Consider the following 20,312-nt stretch of genomic DNA (forward strand, 5'->3'; position numbering starts at 1 on the left):
AAACAACAGCAGTGATGTGGCTCTGAAAAATCACTAAAAATTGTAGAAATGGAATTAAATGGTGAATGAGATATAATTAAATATTATTGAGTCTATTTTTATAGGAAAGAAATAGAGAAAGTAAAGGAAGTCTATATTCTGAGATATTTAAATTTCTGTAAGACTGGTTCAGAGTGAATTTGTCATTCCCTGTTCCAACTTTGGAAAATCACTAGAAATTGTAAAAAAATAATTATAAGTCAAAGTTTATAATTTTAAATTATTTTGTGAGTCTATTTTTATTAGAAACAAACAAAAACATTATCTGATTTCTGTATAATGAGATAATTGATTTTTAGTGATTTTAGTGAAGAGAGGTCAGGTCCACTGAACTGCAAAATAGGTGAACTTTTAATGAATAAAATGTACTAATTGGCCAAACCAAAAATTCTGGAAAAATTATAGTAAGAAGATATATGAGTCTAGTTTTATGGAAAATTTATGGATTTAAATTTTGAGTTTTGTAACTCAAGTTATAATTAATTTAGTGACTGTTATGCAGATGGACAGTTTTATTATGATTAGTGAAATAAATTGTTTTAATTTGTGTAAGTAATCGAAAACTTTTAATGTTCCCGGTTTGGTCCCGAACCGTTCTAATTTCATATTTTAGGGCTTGAGGGCCCTTTTTAGGGATTTATTGGATGAATGTGGGTGAATTAAATTTTTTTATGCCCCGAACAAGTAAGATAAGTCTGGTAACGCCTCGTGCTCGACTCCGGCAACGGTCTTGGGTAAGGGGTGTTACACAATCATACAAAACCATGACATCGATTTTTTTTATCCAAGTTAAAACAATTCAATTTTCATACTTAATCATGCATCATCATACCTTATAGCTTGAACCATACTAATTAATATCAGTGGTCATATACAAAATGAGCTATCAAATATTGAAGGCCAACATTTTAGGCCAACTTAATTATGACATAAAAGAAAATAACAAAGTCCTCTATACATGCCATAATTCAAAATATTGTTTTCAAAATACCAAAAAGTATTGATAGTGTGGATGGATCTCCGACAATCTCCGAATCCTGAGCTGGCTTGGTGATACTATAAGACAAAGGAAAGAAAAGAGAGTAAGTATAAAGCTTAGTAAGTAAGTACGTAAATAATAAATGATTTATCAACATATTTCTCAAGATAAAACAATCATAATAGTATATATACACATGTTCAGGTCATGCTGTTTTCTTGGGTCATAGTCACTAAATTATTTATATCAGGAGCTACAAAACTCCAAATTAAGAACTTCCAATTTTTCCAGAAACTAGACTCACATATATTATTACCATAACATGTTCAGAATTTTTGGTCTAGCCAATAAGTACACTTTATTTTTTAAAATCACCCCTATTTCGTTGTCTGACAGTTCTGACCCCTCTGCACTAAAAATTAATTATCTCTTCTTACAAGGTTTGGATAATGTTCCTATTTCTTTCTTTCGAAAATAGACTCATTAAGGATTTTAATCATATAAATTATAACCCATAATTACATTTTTACAATTTTTAATTATTTTTTGAAGTCAAAACAGAGGATTTCAAAATCATTCTAACCCTATCTCACAAATATTCAAATATCTCATAATATCAAATTCGTTTTCTTACACAGTTTTCTTTATATGAAAATAGACTCAATAAGATTTAATTTCATATCTTATTCAACCTCTAATTTGATTTCCACCATTTTTGGTGATTTTTCAAACTTACACAACTGCTGCTGTCCAAAACTGTTTTATTACAAATTTCACTCTTACATAATTTCACTTACTCCATTCCATCTTACCAAAAGTTCGCTCAATTATTGAGCACATTGCTCATAAATTTCCACAAACGTATACCTGAACTTATTAATCACATGGTCATGTTGACATGTATTTTCACTTAGTTGATTTCCCATTGAACTCATCGAAATAATAACAGATACATGGGTGCTTGCACATATTACCACCCTTGTAATTGAAGCATCTGGTACGCATAGTAACTTGCACTTAGTAGTACACATGCGACCAACAATCTGGTACACGTAGTAGCCTACACTTGGTACTACACACGTGACCTAACCATCTGATACACGTAGTAGCCTGCACTTAGTACTACACGTGTTCTCACAATGGATCATTCGTATCATTTCTATTCCAAAGGTTCAACCAGGAAATTCCTCACTTTTCAACATTTAACACATTCATTCATAGTCTATTTCGATTTTTAATTTACATCAAATGATCAGTCTATAGGTAACCACATCTCATATAATAATGAAATATAATAACATAAAAGAATTGATATATTATCTACATACAAACTTACCTCGGTGCAAAATATAAAATTTAGTCCAATATCTTTTCCTTTCTCCGATCAAGGTCGATTCCACATATTTCTTGATCTATAATAACACATTTGACTTATTAATGGCTCACATTATTCAAATAAGCCCAAAAACATCCTATGGAAAAATTTATAATTTTGCCCCTAAAGTTTCACAAAATTATGATTTTGCCCCTAGGCTTGAAAAATAATTTTTATTCAATTTCCTTGCATTTTAGGCCTATCCAAACCATTTTCATAACTATAGTAGTCCATAATTTGCACCAAATCAGACACTTACACACATTTTACAACTTTTTACAAACTAGTCCTTGTATGAAATTTCATCAAAAATAACTTAGTAAAAGTTGTTTATCACACTCAAAACATTCACATTCTTCCATAAAACATCAAAATACATGCATTTCATCCATGGGTAAATTTTTAAATACAAACCCTATCTATGTAAACCAAGCTACTTGAATCTCAAAAATATAAAGAACATTAAAAAAGGGCTAAAACGGGCTTACAATCGAGCTTGGAAGCTTGAAAAACCCTATCTATGTCTTCCTCATGTGAAATTCAGCCAAGGGGTTGAAGATGGACAAAAATTGGCTTTTAATTTTGTTTTTAATTCATTTTAGTAACTAAATGACCAAAATGCCCTTAATGAAAAGCTTTGGAAACATGCCTAACGATGTCCATTTTTGTCCACCAACTTAACCAATGGTCTAATTACCATATAAAGACCTCCAATTTAAAATTTCATAACAATTGTACACCTCTAGCATGTAGAGCTCAACTTTTGCACTTTTTACAATTTAGTCCTTTTGATTAAATTGAGTGCCTAAACGTCAAAATTTTCGAACGAAATTTTTAAAAAATAATTCCATAAAAATTTAGACCATAAAAATATAATAAAATCAAATTTTTTATGTCAAATTTGTGGTCCCAAAACCACTATTCTGACTAGACCCAAAATTAGGTTGTTACATCTCTTATAAAAATTGTTCTAGAAACGGTGAATTAGTACATGAGTAATTGTTGAAAATAGGTATATATGTTTGGAATAGGCATTTGTGAGCCAGAATATAACAGATTGTTTGTATAGGTGTATGTGGTTTTAATAAATAACTAAGTGTATGTGCTTGGAATGTAAACTATGAGATATGACTGTGTTGATATGTGTGAAACATGTAATCAAGTATGTTTTCGATTAATAAGATGAGTTAGTCGACTTGAATGTGTGATTACGTTGAATGTGTAATATATCATTGGTAATTGTTTGGGAAATGGGGGTGAATTTGAGTTTGGTGAGGTTGAGTTGTGAGTTGGTCACCACATTGGTATATGATGAAGTTCGTAGGGACAACAAACACGAATTTTTATATGCAAATTCTAAAGAAAGTCTATGGCCATGGCATATTCTGAAAAGGGCAAATAAGCCGGATTTATCAACTGGGGTTCTCTGTGTGTCCTAGGGCAATGATGGGAAAACTTCACATGATGTGAGTTTAGGCAAATCCATATTGCAAACATGATAGTTATGGGATACCTAGGTGGCATTCTGCTAGCCCTTATGGCGTAGTCCAATCTAGCCTTTATGGTGCACTATGTTAGCCTTTGTGGCATTTTGATATGGCTTTAGTGGCATTCTGGTCCATTTGAGGCGTTTGGATATAGATTTTGAGGTGTAATATGTATGTCGCCTTTGTAGCATACTTTGTCTGTGTAACAGCCTGATTTAGACCCTATTCAGAACGGTGGTTTTGGAACCACGAATTCGGGATAAAAAAATATTTTAAAATTATTTTCTGTGTTTATTATGTGTGAATTTATATCTGTGAAATTTTCATGTTTTAATTTTGCCGTTTGAATGTCGAATTAATAAAAAGGGCTTAATCGCATAAAATGAAAATTTGATGGTCAATTGTAAAAGGGCCGAATTGATGTTGTCTTCATTGCATGAGGTATTTAAGTTATAATTAAACCTTAATTATATATGATGGACGGTTGTGACCTTATATTATAATGGTTTTATATTTTAGTTTAAAGGTTAAATATGTAAAATATGTAATTATATGTATATAATAAAACATAAAATTAAAATAACCATGCATATTATCTTGTTTTTGCTGAAACTTGAGAAAGAAACAAAGAATATAAAGCTTAGGGTATTCAGCCATTGTTGATCTTGATTAAGGTATGTATCTAGCTGGGTTTTTGATAATTTTTATGTTTTTGAGATCGTTGTAGTGTAATGTACAAAGCCCATGCTCGAATTTCTAATTTTGATGAATATTTTGAGTTATGTCATTGATGAATAATTGAGCTGTGATGTTAGTTGATGAATTATGAAAGATATGTTTTGGATTAATATGTTTTGTATTGAAATTTTTAATGATTTTAAGTAACTAAGACTAAATTGCAAAAATAATAAATTGAAGGACTAAGTTTGTGAAATAAATGAAATGTATGGACTTGTATGAACATGCATTCAGCCAAAGCATGGTGTGTGCAAATTTTGCATGTTTTGTGTTTTTTGCAATTTGGACTAAATTGTAAAAAGTGTTAAATGTTAGGGGTAAAATGGTAATTTTCCCATTTATGTGTTTTTGGACTAAATTGAATGAGTTTAATTTGAATATTTTTAGATCAAGAACCAAAGAAATCAGATTTGGATCAGGGGAAAACCAAAGTTGTCGATTAGTCATCCCGTTCCGACTATCGTTGTCTGAGGTAAGTTCATAAGCAAATAGATCTTATTTATTTGATCAAATACAAACTATATATGCTGAAATGAATAATGTGATAATATATATGTGGAAGCCGAATATGTATAAGCTTGAAATCTATGTGAAAGGGTTCGATTCAATCGAGTTACGACATCCGAAAGCCCTGTACGAACCTTAGAAATAACTAGGATACATATGTCATGACATAGGATTTTTGATATGTGTTCTTGTGTAAGACCACGTCTGAGACATTAGCATCGATATGTGATTATGTGTAAAACCATGTCTGGGACATTGGCATCGTATTTGATTCGTGTAAGACCCTATCTGGGATAGTGGCATCAATATGTGATGGCATGTAAGGCCACGTCTGGGACGTTGGCATTGTACGATATGTGTGATTATCCGAGTATCCTATTCAATTCCGAATGGTTCAACGGGCAATGATAAGTTGTGATCGAATGTGTAAATCGAGCTAAAGTGATCAGGTATGTGATATTTGATTATCTATTTGAAAATAAGGTAAGTTGGTTATTTGATATATGATGCAAATTAAACTTGATGCTAATGTAAATATATGTGTATTAGTGAATTATATTCGGCCACATGTTATGAATAAGTATGTGATATTAAAGTTGGATTCATTAGTTTTTGCATATGTGTTGATATCCGGTTATAAAATGATATTTTGGCTTTGAAATTGAATGATACTTTGATAATAGATATATGTATATTTGGCCAAGGTAAAATTTATATATGAAAGTATATGTTGTATATGAAACATTAAGCTTGAGATTAAATGTGATTATGTTATTATAAATTGGTTTGATTAAATTGAGTTGATTATGTCATTGAGTTATTTATTTGCTTATGACTTACTAAGCTATGATAGCTTACTTTGTGTGTATGTTTGCCTCTATTTTATAGATTTTGGAGTCAAGTTACGAGCTTGGGGATCGTCAGCGATGTTTATTACACTATTGACTGTTTTTGATACTTTATAAACTTAATTTTTGAACCTATGGCATGTATAGGCTAGATTATATTTGGATTTGTTGATTTTGGTATGTGTATATATATAAGCCATCCGAAAATGGCTTGATCATGATACCAATGTTGGTATGTATATATATACGGTCATATTATGAGCTTAATTTGGATGTTTCATGTTAAATATGTTTGTGATGTTGGTTATATGATTCAGAAATGAGATGTGTAAATGATGAAAGATAATCGGCCAGGAAAGTAGCTCATTTTGGAAGTATGATTTGTGGTATATTTTTTGTGGTGATTGATTATAAAATTCAGATTAAGTAAGATAAATGGTAAATGATGTGTTTTGATATAATACATATCCTTATATAAGTTAGGTTATGTATATGTCATAGCTTGCATATTGTTTATATTGTTTGTTATTGTACGGTTTGAAATGTTAAAGTATGAATATGTTTTGTAATTTATTTGATGGTCATTTAGGTACGGTTATAAATGGTACCATTGGTTTTGAGTTAAATTGTGTAATTGGTTAAATTTTCGAAGATTAAATTTTATGACCGAATATATAGTTAAAAGACTGGCTATGCATATGTATTTTGGAAATGGTAAAGGGGTGTGTATATTTGGATAACAATAGGCAAAATACCTTTATATCCTTATGATATGTTTGTTCATGGTTCGGTTATTAAAGGTTAAGTTGTTAAGCTAAACGTTTGTGTTTAAAATATGCCGTATATATGTGGTTTGGCTTGACTCAGTAAATAGTACAAAAGTGCATATTTATAAATAGTGTTTTTGAAAGGTAGCTAATGAATTATATTTATATGAGTGGATGTCTTAATATATGATTGGTATATGATATGAAATATACTTGGTTATAAGTTAAGCATTCGATTACCATGATTGCTTACTTATAATGATTGAATATTAATTTGGAAATTGTATGAATTATAGAATCGAAGCATGTTAGATTGGTTTAAAATTTTATTAGATTATTAGTATTGAAATGAATTTCTGTTTATTTTGTTCTATGATAGGTAATGCCTCGTAACCCTTCTTCGGCGACGGATACGGGTTAGGGGTGCTACATTATATTGGTATCAGAGCTACGATTTAGTCGATTCTAGGACTAACGGAGCGTGTGTGAATCTAGCTATACATGCCCATATTATATACTGTGATAATGTGATGATTCTTGACATTTTAAAATGTGTTTTCGTATAGTAAATAGATCTCGATCGAGCTATAGCTGATGATGTCGAGAGTATAGCGGCTGCTTCTGCGCAAGAGATAGCGCCAGTTGATTCTCGACCTACTTCGAGTAACCAAAAGGGAGAGGCTAAACAAGTCTTTTACCAAATGATGAATGACTGGTTTACTCGGTATATTCGAACAAATTCGCCTGCACAACAACCTTTACCCCTGACTAATCCTTCTCTGATACCTATTACTTCTCAAGTGATTGATCCGTTGAGATCACATAAGCCTCTTGTTGATAAAATCAGAAAACACGGGGTTGAAGAATTTAGAGCCACTAATGATGATGATTCTGAGTGAGCTAAATTCTGGCTTGACAATACTATCCGCATGTTTGATGAGCTATCTTGTACCCCTGATGAGTGTAAAAAATGTGCCATATCATTGCTACGAGACACCGCACATCACTAGTGGAATACACTAGTATTGGTGGTTCCGAAAGAACGAGTGACTTGGGAGTTATTTTAGACTGCGTTACGTAAGAAATACATCAGCCAAAGATTTATTGGCCAGAAACGCAAAGAATTTTTGGAATTGAAACAGGGTCGCATGCCTGTGACAGAATATGAAAGAAAATTTTTGAGACTCAGTCGATATGACCGAGACTGTGTTTCAACCGAAGAAAATTTTGAAGCTAGATATTCATATAAGAGATCATCGAGTAAGTAATTTCAGTCGGCATCAAAGAGATTTTGAGATGATTCTAGCCGTTCAAAGGCTACTGTAGGTTATTTTAGACATGATTGGGATAGACCACCTGTGCGCTCGAAAGCTACCTCAATAGCTATGTTGGTAACATCTGACCGAACCAATCTGAGTGCAAACATTATGGTAAATGACATCCTGACAGTTGTAGATTGCATGATAGGGCCTGCTTTAAATATGGATCGATGGATCATTTCGTTCGTGAATGCCCTGAGTTACCTGAACAAAACACAGTACAGAATGCGAGACTGAGTAATATGTCAGCTCGAAGTAGACCACCCAGAAATATGGGTAATGTGAGTAGCAGTCAAAGATGAACTAAAGACACAGCAGTTTGACTTGAGGCTCGTGCACCTGCCAGAGCTTATGCTATACGCGCACGCGAGGAGGCTTCATCTGCAAATGTTATTATTGGTACATATACTCTCTATGATACTAGTGTAATTGCATTGATTGGCCCTGGTTTGACTCATTCTTATGTGTGTGAGACTTTAGTATTCAGTAAGACTTTGCCTGTTGAGTCTACTGAGTTTGTGATTAGAGTATCGAACCCCTTGGGCCAATGTGTTCTAGTTGACAAAGTGTATAAGAATTGTCCTTTGAAGAATTAAGATTCATGTTTTTTGGCCGATTTGATGTTGTTGCCATTTGACGAGTTTGATATAATTCTGGGTATGGACTGGTTGACTTTCCATGATGTTGTCTAAACTGCAAAAGAAAGACTATTGATTTACGGTGCCAAAATGATGAGATTATTAAGATTGAATCTAATGATCTAAATAGTTTACCGGCAGTAATACCTTTGTTGTTAGCTCAGAAGTATGTGAGAAGGGTTATGAAGCTTAGTTTGCATATGTGCTTGATAGTAAAGTGGCTGAAAGAAAGATTGAATTAGTACCAGTTGTGTACGAATATCCGAATGTGTTTCCTAAAGAATTACTGGGTTTGCCACCTATCCGAGAAGTAGAGTTTGGTATTGATTTAATGCCGGGGACGACTCCGATATTAATAGCTCCGTACAGAATGACACCTATTGAATTAAAAGAATTGAAAGCTCAGTTGCAAGAGTTGCAGATAGAGGTTTCGCGCGACTGAGTTTCTCTCCCTAGGGTGCACCAGTTTTATTTGTGAAAAAGAAAGAAAAAACTATGAGAATGCGTATCGACTATAGACAGCTCAATAAGGTGACTATAAAGAATAAATATCCGTTGCCATGGATTGATGACCTATTCGATCAGTTGAAAGGGGCTACAGTGTTTTCAAAGATAGATTTGAGATCAGACTACTATTAGTTGCAAGTTAAAGACACTGATGTGCCAAAGACTGCTTTTCGAATAAGGTACAAACACTATGAGTTTTTGGTGATGCCTTTCAGACTCACTAATGCACCTGTTGTTTTTTATGGTTTTGATGAACCAGATCTTTAGACAGTATCTGGGTCGATTTGTGGTTGTGTTCAAAAATGACATTTTGATCTATTCCCGTGATGAAACCGAGCATGCCGAACATTTGAGGCTTGTGTTACAGACTTTGTGAGATAAACAATTGTATGCAATGTTTAGTAAATGTGAGTTCTGGTTACATGAAGTCAGTTTTTTGGGACATGTTGTATCAACATCGGGTATTCGGGTTGATCCGAGTAAAATTTCAGCTATACTTGATTGGAAACCTCCGAGAAATGTTTTTGAAGTCTGAAGTTTTCTAGGACTTGATGGTTACTATAGACGATTCGTGAAAGGTTTCTCTATGATTGCAACTCTAATGACAAAACTATTGCAGAAAGATGTGAATTTCGAGTGGTCAAAAAAGTGCCAGAGAAGTTTTGATCAATTGAAAGCCCTCTTGACCAAAGCTCCAGTACTAGTTCAGCCAGAATCGGGTAAAGAATTTATTATCTATAGTGATGCATCTTTAAATGGTTTGGACTGTGTTTTGATGCAGGAAGGCAAAGTTGTAGCTTATGCCTCGAGACAGTTAAAGTCGCATGAAAAGAACTATCCGACACATGATCTAGAAATAGAAGCTATTAATTTTGCATTGAAGATATGGCGTCACTATCTGTTCAGTGAGAAATTTCATGTTTATTCTGATCACAAGAGCCTGAAATATTTGATGACTCAGAAAGATCTAAATTTGAGACAGCGTTGATGGTTAGAGCTATTAAAAGACTACGAGCTTGTGATTGACTACCATCCGGGAAAGGCTAATGTTGTTGCTAATGCTTTAAGCCGAAAATCACTATTTGCTTTATGTACAATGAATGCACATATGGCTATGTCTAATGATGGTTCGGTAATAGCTGAATTAAAAGCAAGACTGTTATTTATTCAACAAATTTGTGATGCTCATAAAGTTGATAATGATTTGTTAGTAAAGCAGGGTCAATGTGATTCAAATGTTGATTCGGAGTTTTGAGTTGATGCTGAAGGTTGTCTAAGGTTTAGAAACCAAATATGTGTTCTGAGAAATCCAAAATTGATTTAGATGATTTTGAATAAAGCTCATGATAGTCGATTAACTGTTCACTCAGGTAGTACGGAAATGTATAATGATCTGAAACAGCTTTATTGGTGGCATGGTTGAAACGAGACATTTCTGACTTTGTTTCGAAATGTTTAGTCTGTTAGCAAGTAAAAGTCGAGCATCAGGTACCTTCTGGATTGCTTCAGCCGATCATGATACCTGAATGGAAATGGGACAGAGTCACGATGGATTTCCTATCCGATTTGCTGTTGACACCGAGCAAGAAAGATGTAATCTAGGTTATTGTGGATAGATTGACTAAATTGGCTCATTTTGTTCCAGTTTGCACAGATTACTCGCTTGATAAGCTGGCTGAATTGTATGTTTCTCAAACTGTAAGATTACATGGAGTATCTATTTCTATTATTTCGGATAGAGATTTGAGGTTTACATCGCGATTTTGGAAGAAACTGCAAGATGCTCTAGGTACGAAATTACATTTCAGCGCTGCTTTCCATATTCAAATAGATGGTTAGTCCAAATGAATCATTCAGATACTTGAGGATATGTTGAGATGTTGCATTCTCGAGTTTGAAGGTACATGGGAACAATACTTACCTCTCATTGAGTTTGCGTACAATAATAGCTTTCAATCGATTATCAAAATGGCACCCTACGAGGCTTTGTATGGTCATAAATGTCAAACACCATTATATTGGACTGAGCTCAGTGAAAACAAGATACACGGGGTCGATTTGATCAGAGAGATTGAACAAAGAGTAAAAGTGATCCACGAAAGTTTGAAAACAGCGTCAGAACGTCAGAAATCGTATGCTTAATTGAAACGAAAAGATATAGAGTTTTATATTGGGGACAAAGTATTTTTGAATGTCTCAACATGGAAGAAAATACTCAGATCCGGTTGTAAATGCAAATTGAGTCCGAGATTTATTGGGCCTTATGAGATTACAGAGTGTATCAGGCCGGTTGCTTATAGATTGTTGTTGCCACCTGAGTTAGAAAAGATCCATAATGTATTCCATGTTTCAATGCTTTGTAGATATCGATCTGATCTCTCACATGTGATTAATTCGTCAGAGATTGAGATTAAGTTTGATATGACATATGAGGAAGAACCGATTCGTATTCTGGCTCGGGAAGTTAAAGAATTGCGAAATAACAAAATTTCGTTAGTGAAAGTACTGTGGCATAAACACGGAGTAGAAGAGGCAACATGGGAGCCAGAAGATGCAATGAAAGAACGTTATCCGAACCTATTCACCGGTAAGATTTTCGTGGATGAAAATCCCTAAGGGGGGAGAGTTGTAACAGCCAGATTTAGACCCTATTCGGAACGGTGGTTTTGGGACCACAAATCCGAGACAAAAAATATTTTAAAATTATTTTTTGTATTTATTATGTGTGAATTTATATCTGTGAAATTTTTGTGTCTTAATTTTGCCGTTTGAGTGTCGATTTAATAAAAAGGGCTTAATCGCCTAAAATGAAAATTTGATTGTCAATTGTAAAAGGACCAAACTGATGTTGTCTTTATTGCATGAGGTATTTAAGTTGCAATTAAACCATAATTATATATGATGGACGGTTGTGACCTTATATTATAATGGTTTTATATTTTAGTTTAAAGGTTAAATATGTAAAATATGTATATAATAAAACATAAAATTAAAATAACCATGCATATTATCTTGTTTTATCTGAAACTTAAGAGAGAATGAAAGAAAGAAAATAAAGCTTTGGGTATTCAGCCATTGTTGAGCTTGATTAAGGTATGTATCTAGCTCGGTTTTTGATAATTTTTATAATTTCGTTGCAGTGTAATATACAAAGCCCATTCTTGAATTTATGATTTTGATGAATGTTTTGAGTTATGCCATTGATGAATAATTGAGCTTTGTGATGTTAGTTGATGAATTATGAAAGATATGTTTTGGATTAATATGTTTTGTATTGGAATTTTTGATGATTTTGAGTAACTAGGACTAAATCACAAAAAAAATTGGGGGACTAAAATGTGAAGTAAACGAAATGTATGGACTTGTATGAACATGGGTAGTATTCGACCTAAGCATGGTGTGTGAAAATTTTGCATGCTTTGTGTTTTGTGCAATTTGGACTAAATTGTAAAAAATGTTAAATGTCAGGGGTAAAATGGTAATTTGCCCATTTATGTGTTTTTGGGCTAAATTGAATGAAATTATGTTTGAATGAGTTTAATTTGAATATGTTTAGATCAAGAACCAAAGAAATCAGATTTGGATCGGGGAAAACCAAAGTTGTCGATTAGTCGTCCCGTTTCGATTATCGTTGTTTAAGGTATGTTTATAAGCAAATAGATCTTACTTATTTGATTAAATACAAACTATATATGTTGAAATGAATAATGTGATAATATATATGTGGAAGCCGAATATGTATAAGCTTGAAATGTATGTGTACGAGTTTGATTCGACTGAGTTACGACGTTCGAGATCCCCGTACAAACCTTAGTAATAGCTAGGATACATATGTCATGACATAGGATTTCCGATATGTGTTCTTGTGTAAGACCACGTCTGGGACTTTGGCATTAATATGTGATTATGTTTAAGACCATGTCAGGGACATTGGCATCGTATTTGATTCGTGTAAGACCCTATTTGGGACAGTGGCATCGATATGTGCCAAAATGTAAGACCATGTCTGGGACGTTGGCATTGTACGATATGTGTGATTATCCAAGTATCCTATTCAATTCCGAATGGTTCAACGGGCAATGATAAGTTGTGATCGAATGTGTAAATAAAGCTAAAGTGATAAGGTCTGTGATATTTGATTATCTATTTGAAAATAAGGTAAGTTGGTTATTTGATATATGATGCAAATTAAACATGATGCTAATGCACATATATGTGTATTAGTGAATTATATTCGACCACATGTTATGAATAAGTATGTGATATTAAAGTTGTATTCATTATTATTCGTATATAAGTGTGTTGACATTCGGTTATAAAATGATATTATGACTTTGAAATTGAATGATACTTTGATAATAGATAGATGTATATTCAGCGAATGTAAAATTTATATATCAAAGTATATGTTGTATATGAAACTTTAAGCTTGAGATTAAATGTGATTATGTTCTTATAAATTGGTTTGATTAAATTGAGTTAATTATGTTATTGAGTTATTTATTTGCTTATGACTTACTAAGCTATGATAGCTTACTCTGTGTGTATGTTTGCCCCTACTTTATAGATTTTGAATCAAGTTACGAGCTCGAGGATCGTCAGCGAAGTTTATTAAACTATCAACTGTTTTTCGACCTGTAGAAGCTGAATTTTCGAGCCTATGGCATGTATAGGCTAAATTATATTTGGATATGTTGATTTTGGTATGTGTATATATATAAGACATCCGAAAATGGCTTGATCATGATACTAATGTTGGCATGTATATATATATGGTCATATTATAAGCTTAATTTGGAGGTATGTCTCATGTAAATATGTTTGTGATGTTAGTTATATGATTCGGAAATGAGATGTGTAAATGATGAAATATAATCGGCCATGAAAGTAGCTTATTTTGGAAGTATGATTTGTGGTATATTTTGTGTGGTGGTTGATTATAAAATTTGGCTTAAGTGAGATAAATGGTAAATGATGTGTTTTGATAAAATACATATGCTCATATAAGGTAAGTTATGTATATGTAATAGCTTGCATATTGTTTGTTAAGGTACAGTTTGAAATGTTAAGGTATGAATATGTTTTGTAATCTATTTGATGGTCATTTAGTTATGGTTATAAATGGTACCATTAGTTTTTAGTTAAATTGTGTAATTTGTTGAATTATCGAAGATTAAATTTTTTTACCGAATATATAGTTAAAATATTGGCTATGCATATGTATTTTGGAAATGGTAAAGGGGTGTGTATATTTGGATAACAATAGGTAAAATATACCTTTATATGCTCATGATATGTTTTTTTCGTGATTCGAATTATTAAAGGTTAAGTTGTTAAGCTAAATTTTTGTGTTTAAAATATGCCTTATATATGTGGTTTGACTTGACTCAGTAAATAGTGAAGAAGTGCATATTTATAATTAGTGTGTTTGAAAGGTAGCTAATGAATTATATTTATATGAGTAGATGTCTTAATATATGATTGGTATATGATATGAAATATACTTGGTTATAAGTTAAGCATTCGATTACCACGATTCCTTGGTTATAATGATTGAATATGAATTTGGAAATTGTATGAATTATAGAATCGAAGCATGTTAGATTGGTTTAAAATTTTATTAGATGATTAGTATTGAAATGAATGTCTGTGTAATTTGTTCTATGATTCGTAATGCCTCGTAACCCTTCTCCGGTGACAGATACGAGTTAGGGGTGTTACAGACAGGCCCTAATGGCATACTATGGTAAGCCTACATTAAGTATATGACCTGCCTGAAGCTTTATTGTGAAAGGTTTTGTGATAAAATTGAATAAGTTTTAAAGAGAGTTCTTGAAAGAAGTATGATTCAGCATGTTAGAATCGGGTATCCATTTTGGTTACCTAGTAGATGTGTATATGGGCCTATTTGATAAAAAGAGTCTTTCAATTTAAGTGATTGAGCTGATAAGGTAGAATTCTGAGTTATCTGATACTTATTGTATTAGTATAGATAAGTGATTGAGCTGATAAGGTAGAATTCTGAGTTATCTGATACTTATTGTGTTAGTATAGCATTATGTCTTGTTCAGATCTAATCTATTCTATTTTGTTCACAATACAAGAATGTCTTAAGTTAAATTACGGTATGGTCTAAATTATAATTTGATTTGGTAAGATCAATTTGGGTATACGCCAAAGGCATGAATAGTAAGTGGTATCCGCCAAGGATAGTGTATATGATTATATGTTCGAGATTTATTGTTAGAGGTTATTTGAAGAGAAAGAGAAGGTAGTTCAAACCGTAAAGACGTAAAGTCACTAAAGTAGTAGAATAAATGAGAATATGGTACAAATTGTAAGTGGCGTATAAGTATGATAGTTTACAACTGACATTGTGAAGGTATTCGCTAAAGACAGATGTGGAAGGTCCAAATATTCAAAATAAAGAACTTATCAAGATGAGTTAGAAATGTAAGATGTGTTCATAACTCACTAAGTTCCTCTGAACTTACTGGTGTTATATTTATGTTTCAGGTATTGTCATGTCAGTTAAGTACTTGAGGAGGCGATGCCAGGAATATGTCAGAGTAGTAGCAAGTGGGGATACTATGAATATAATGGGCGTATAGGAAGGGTTGATGTTTCGGAGGACTATACTGTTAGAGTTTGTCTTTTGTAAATTATGAGTTGTAATAAAATTTTTGCAAGACTGATACAATATGTTATTTGAAAATTCTTCTCTTTGTTCTTTAAATATGGAGTTTTGAATCAAAATAATGGGAAATGTTTCAGTAATGAGTTTAGTTAATTATGTAGAAAATTTTGTTAAGTTTTCTATAAAGTAATACCCGAAATTTGGACTCAATGAATCGAGTCAGGTGGAGGACGTTACAGTGGATCTATCCATACATAACTTGAAGCCAAAGGCTAGCATTCAGAATCGCTTATGGTTATCCTGGTGGAATTTCCTTGATTTACTCTTTGAACCAGGCAATCACCACATGATAGTACTTGGCGGAATCCTTATAGACAAATGTCGTTTGTAGATATTCAATCAATAGTTTGTGCTGGCAGAGTTTCGCACTTTTTTTATTACCCAAGGGTTTAAGAAAAACCTATCCCTTGATCAACAGGTGTCAATTGCAGATTTGAAGTCTTGGACAATTTATTACATTTTGAAACCCAAGTTTCTCTTGGATGTTTTGATGCTTTGTAGATATCGATCTGATCCCTCACATGTAATTAATACGTCAGAGATCGAGATTAAGTTTGATATGACATATGAAGAAGAACCGATTCGTATTCTGGCTCGCGAAGTTAAAGAATTGCAAAATAAGAAAATTCTGTTAGTGAAAGTACTGTGGCATAAACACGGAGTAGAAGAGGAAACATGGGAGCTAGAAGATCCAATGAAAGAACGTTATCCGAACCTATTCACCAGTAAGATTTTCGTGGACGAAAATCCCTAAGGGGGGAGAGTTGTAATAGCCAGATTTAGACCCTATTCGAAATGGTGGTTTCGGGACCACAAATCCGAGACAAAAAGATTATTTTAAAATTATTTTTTGTATTTATTATGTGTGAATTTATATTTGTGAAATTTTTGTGTCTTAATTTTGCTGTTTGAGTGTCGATTTAATAAAAAGGGCTTAATCGCATAAAATGAAAATTTGATGGTCAATTGTAAAAGGGCCGAATTGATGTTGTCTTTATTGCATGAGGTATTTAAGTTGCAATTAAACCATAATTATATATGAAGGACAGTTGTGACCTTATATTATAATGGTTTTATATTTTAGTTTGAAGGTTAAATATGTAAAATATGTAAAATATGTATATAATAAACATAAAATTAAAATAACCATGCATATTATCTTGTTTTTTCTGAAACTTGAGAGAGAATGAAAGAAAGAAAATAAAGCTTTGGGTATTCGGCCATTGTTGAGCTTGATTAAGGTATGTATCTAGCTCGGTTTTTGATAATTTTTATATTTTTGAGATCGTTGCAGTGTAATGTGCAAAGCCCATTCTTGAATATATGATTTTGATGAATGTTTTGAGTTATGCCATTGATGAATAATTGAGCTTTGTGATGTTAGTTGATGAATTATGAAAGATATGTTTTGGATTAATATGTTTTGTATTGGAATTTTTGATGATTTTCAGTAACTAGGACTAAATTGCAAAAATAATAAATTGGGGGACTAAAATGTGAAATAAATGAAATGTATGGACTTGTATGAACATGGATAGCATTTGGCCTAAGCATGGTGTGTGCAAATTTTGCATGTTTTGTGTTTTGTGCAATTTGGACTAAATTGTAAGAAGTGTAAAATGTCAGGGGTAAAATGGTAATTTACCCATTTATGTGTTTTTGGACTAAATTGAATGAAATTTTGTTTGAATGAGTTTAATTTGAATATGTTTAGATCAAGAACCAAAGAAATCGGATTTGGATCGGGGGAAAACCAAAGTTGTCGATTAGCCGTCCCGTTCTGATTATCGTTGTTCGAGGTAAGTTTATAAGCAAATATATCTTATTTATTTGATTAAATACGAACTATATATGGTGAAATGAAAATGTGATAATATATATGTGGAAGACGAATATGTATAAGCTTGAAATCTATGTGTAGGAGCTCGATTCGACCGAGTTACAACGTCCGAAAGCCCTGTACGAACTTTAGGAATAGCTAGGATACATATGTCATGACATAGGATTTTCGAATGTGTTCTCGTGTAAGGCCATGTCTGAGATGTTGTATCGATATATGATTATGTGTAAGACCATGTCTGGGACATTGGCATTGTATTTGATTCGTGTAAGACACTGCCTAGGACAGTGGCATCGATATGTGATGGCCTGTAAGACCACGTCTGAGACGTTGGCATTGTATGATATGTGTGATTATTCAAGTATCCGATTCAATTCTGAATGGTTCAACGGGCAATGATAAGTTGTGATCGAATGTGTAAATCGAGCTAAAGTGATCAGGTATGTGATATTTGATTATCTATTTGAAAATAAGGTAAGTTGGTTATTTGATATATGATGCAAATTAAACATGATGCTAATGTAAATATATGTGTACTAGTGAATTATATTCGGCCACATGTTATGAATAAGTATGTGATATTAAAGTTGGATTCATTAGTTTTTGCATATGAGTGTGTCGACATTTGGTTATAAAATGATATTATGGCTTTGAAATTGAATGATACTTTGATAATAGATATATGTTTATTCGGCCAAGGTAAAATTTTTATATTAAAGTATATGTTGTATATGAAACTCTAAGCTTGAGATTAAATGTGATTATGTTATTATAAATTGGTTTAATTAAATTGAGTTGATTATGTCATGAGTTATTTATTTGCTTATGACTTACTAAGCTATGATAGCTTACTCTGTGTGTATGTTTGCCTCTATTATATAGATTTTGGAGTCAAGTTATGAGCTTGGGGATCGTTAGTGATGTTTATTACACTATCGACTATTTTTGATACTTTATAAACTTAATTTTTGAACCTATGGCATGTATAGGCTAGATTATATTTGGATTTGTTGATTTTGGTATGTGTATATATATAGATTTTGGAGTCAAGTTATGAGCTTGGGGATCGTTAGTGATGTTTATTACACTATCGACTATTTTTGATACTTTATAAACTTAATTTTTGAACCTATGGCATGTATAGGCTAGATTATATTTGGATTTGTTGATTTTGGTATGTGTATATATATAAGCCATCTGAAAATGGCTTGATCATGATACCAATGTTGGTATGTATATATATATGGTCATATTATGAGCTTAATTTGGAAGTATGTTTCGTGTTAAATATGTTTGTGATGTTGGTTATATGATTGGGAAATGAGATATGTAAATGATGAAATATAATCAGCCATGAAAGTAGCTCATTTTGGAAGTATGATTTGTGGTATATTTTGTGTGGTGGTTGATTATAAAATTCGGCTTAAGTGAGATAAATGGTAAATGATGTGTTTTGATATAATACATATGCTCATATAAGCTAGGTTATGTATATGTGATAGCTTGCATATTGTTTGTTAACGTACGGTTTGAAATGTTAAAGTATGAATGTTTTGTAATTAATTTGATGGTCATTTCGGTACGGTTATAAATGGTACCATTAGTTTTTAGTTAAATTGTGTAAATGGGTGAATTATTGAAGATTAAATTTTATGACCGAATATATAGTTAAAAGATTGGCTATGCATATGTATTTTGGAAATGGTAAAGGGGAGTGTATATTTGGATAACAATAGGTAGAATATACCTTTATATGCTTATGATATATTTTTTTGTGATTCGGTTATTAAAGGTTAAGTTGTTAAGTTAAATGTTTGTGTTTAAAATATGCCTTATATATGTGGTTTGGCTTAACTTAGTAAATACTGAAGAAGTGCATATTTATAAATAGTGTTTTTCAAAGGTAGCTAATGAATTATATTTATATGAGTGGATGTCTTAATATATGACTGGTATATGATTTTGAAATATGCTTGGTTATAGGTTAAGCATTCGATTACAACGATTCCTTGATTATAATGATTGAATATGAATATGGAAATTGTATGAATTATAGAATCGAAGCATGTTAGATTGGTTTAAAATTTTATTAGATGATTAGTATTGAAATGAATGTCTGTTTAATTTGTTCTATTGTACGTAATGCCTCGTAACCCTTCTCTGGCAACAGATACGGGTTAGGGGTGTTACAGTTTGGGCCTAATGGCATACTTTGGTAAGTCTACGTTAAGTATATGATTTGTCTGAAGCCTTATTGTGAAAGGTTTTGTGATAAAATTGAATAAGTTTTAAAGAGAGTTCTTGAAAGAAGTATGATTCAACATGTTAGAATGGGGTATCCATTGTGGTTATCTATCAGATGTGTATATGGGCCTATTTGATAAAAGAGTCTTTCACTTTAAGTGATTGAGTTGATAAGGTAGAATTCTGAGTTATCTGATACTTATTGTGTTAGCATAGCATTATGTCTTGTTCAGATCTAATCTATTCTATTTTGTTCACAATACAAGAATGTCTTAAGTTAAATTACGGTATGGTCTAAATTATAATTTGATTTTGTAAGATCAATTT

This window comes from Gossypium hirsutum, chromosome A02 (assembly GCF_007990345.1).
Source record: "Gossypium hirsutum isolate 1008001.06 chromosome A02, Gossypium_hirsutum_v2.1, whole genome shotgun sequence".
Lineage (NCBI taxonomy): Eukaryota > Viridiplantae > Streptophyta > Magnoliopsida > Malvales > Malvaceae > Gossypium > Gossypium hirsutum.